The following is a 2939-nucleotide window of genomic DNA, read 5'->3' as shown; positions in this document are numbered from 1 at the left end:
TGCAAATTTCTCAGCAGTAGTCTCGACAAATTGGCATCCTTTCTCACTAAAGACAAGTTGAAAATTGTACGGTCGGAATTTCCAAAATTATCCGCCGAAGAATTTAATTTATTGAAAGGGTGTCTTTCCATACGAATACGTGGATTGCGTGGACAAGCTGCAGGACACATGTTTACCGCCGCGAGAATCGTTTTACAGTTCGTTGACGGGTGATACAGTATCCGAGAGCGATTACGCGCACGCCGCGGAGATCTGGAAGCGGTTCTCCACTCGAACCTTGGGCGAATACAGCGACTTGTATTTAATGACTGATGTCTTGTTATTAGCAGATATTTTTGAAAATTTTCGTGACAGCTGCATCACAAGTTATGGACTCGATCCTGCGCATTATTATACTCTGCCAGGATTTACGTGGGATGCAATGTTGAAACACCGGCATAAATTTCGAACTGCTCACCGATATTGATATGATCTTGTTCATCGAGCGCGGTATACGCGGTGGCCTGAGTCAATGTTCGGATAGATACGCACATGCCAATAACAAGTACATGCAGTCTTACGACCCGTCGAAACCATCGTCGTACTTAATGTACTTTGACGTAAACAATTTGTATCGATGGGCAATGTGTCAACCACTGCCTTACGCCGAGTTTCAATGGATTGACAACGTGTCAAACTTTGACGTATTCTCCGTCGCTAACGATTCGCCCACAGGATACATTCTCGAGGTCGACTTGGAGTATCCGCAAAATTTGCACGATGTGCACATTGACCTACCGTTTTGTCCTATGCGCGATAAGCCACCCGGCAAGCGTCAGGAGAAACTTCTCGCGACGCTATACGATAAGCAGCGTTATATTATTCACTACCGCAACCTGCAGCAGTGCACGCGCCACGGTCTTCGTATTACAAAGATTCACCGCGTGCTCCAATTCGCTCAATCTTCCTGGCTCCGCAGTTATATCGAATTAAACACGCAATTTAAAACGCGTGCAATGATTTTGAGAAAAATTTGTACAAATTGATGAACAATGCAGTATTCGGCAAAACGATGGAAAATGTTCGAAATCATGTCGATGTAAAACTAGCAACACATTGGGACGATAGATATGGTGCCGAGGCAATGATCGCAAAACCAAATTTTCACAGTAGAAGTGTGAAAACTGATTTTCGGAAAACTTAATCGCTATTGAATTGCGCAAATTCGAGGTGAAATTCAACAAGCCAATCTATATGGATATGTGCATACTCGACATATCAAAGGTTTGGTTGTATGAATTTCATCACGAGTACATGTATCCTCTGTATCGTGACAAATGTAAAATAATGTACACTGACACAGACAGTCTCATTTACAACATCGAATGCGATGATGTATATGAGCACATGAAACGTGATATTGCAAGGTTTGATACGAGCGATTATCCTACTGACAACGCGTACGATATACCGCTTGTAAATAAGAAGGTGCCTGGTTTAATGAAAGATGAAAACAACGGAGCGATCATGACGGAATTTATCGGACTTAGGGCAAAGATGTACGCTTTGCGAGTGGATGGCAAGAAAGACACGAAAAAGGTCAAAGGTGTCAAGAGTAATGTTGTAGCGCGAACGATATCTTTCGATGATTACGTACAGTGTTTGCGAGAGGAGATCGAAACGACTCGTCGTCAATCGTGCATACGATCAAAATTGCATGAAGTGTACACAGTGTCTGAGACGAAAATTGCTCTATGTCCGTACGATGACAAACGGTATATCGTACCCGATTCGATTAAAACGTTACCATGGGGGCATTATAAAATATACCATTATAAATAGAAAATAAATTGTATATTTTATGTGTAAATAGAATATAAATCGTATATTGTATATTTTGTGTAAATAAAATATATTTTATGTATTACATATAATAATTTTATGTGTAAATAGAATATATTTTATATATTACATATAATAAACAGTTATTTTTTACAACATAGTATCCTTGTCTATCCACGAGTTGCATGATTTATCGAATCCCAGCCATTTTACATAAACCTTATCACCTTTTCTGCACAACACTTTTTCCACCAAGTACACGTTTGGATTGGCAACACGATGTAGTTCATACACGTAGAAACCTCCGACTATAGGCTGTCCGCGAGAATCTTCGAGTAAATAGGTCACAGGATTGGTCGCCTGCACCTTGACGATCTTAAACACCTCAGTAGTCCAATTGGGCATGTAGCCTTTAGCAAAGACAGTCTTGAACTTGCTCACGCGCACCGGATCGTCCACTTTGAATCTCGCCGGAGCTGCAATCTTTGCGTTGCTGTAGACAGTATTGAAGAGTTTTTTAGCGATCGTAGGGGTCACATCGGCAGGACGCATAGCGACGGTTCGGTGCTTGCGCCCGTTGTACTGCAACACGAGACGCGGTAGCGAGTCGATCCATCTGTAGGTTCCTTGTAATGTAAACTTTTTCCACATGTCATTCTTCAACGTACGATTGAATCGTTCCACGACGGAAGTCTTCATAACTGAATACGTCGAATAATGATTGATGTTGTGTTTCTTCGCGAGTCTCTGCACATCGGTATTGTAAAATTCCTTCCCCTGGTTTGCAAATTTGTTGAACATCTTCCACTGTCTCGAATTATCTTGCCGAACATCTCGACCACCTCCTTTCCGCTCTTAGTCTTTAGCGGCATGATCCAAGCATGCTTGCTCAGCACATCGATAACGGTGAGTATATAGTGGTAGCCACTGTTGAGCCGCGAATACGGACGCATCTCCACTACATCGGCCTGCCACAGATTATCGTATCCGCGCACAATGACGCGTCTACGAGAAAAATGCCTTCTCGCAGAAGCATGCAACTCCTCCACCAACCGTTGCTTTTCGGGGCTGTGTTGTTTCCCGTCTCCACCAATCTTCCGCATGTTTGATCGTTAAGG

The sequence above is a fragment of the Odontomachus brunneus genome, unplaced genomic scaffold (assembly GCF_010583005.1).
Source record: "Odontomachus brunneus isolate Ranch 3 - 2012 unplaced genomic scaffold, Obru_v1 Obru_scaffold_467, whole genome shotgun sequence".
NCBI classification, from domain to species: domain Eukaryota; kingdom Metazoa; phylum Arthropoda; class Insecta; order Hymenoptera; family Formicidae; genus Odontomachus; species Odontomachus brunneus.
Note: the sequence above shows the minus strand (reverse complement) of the source record.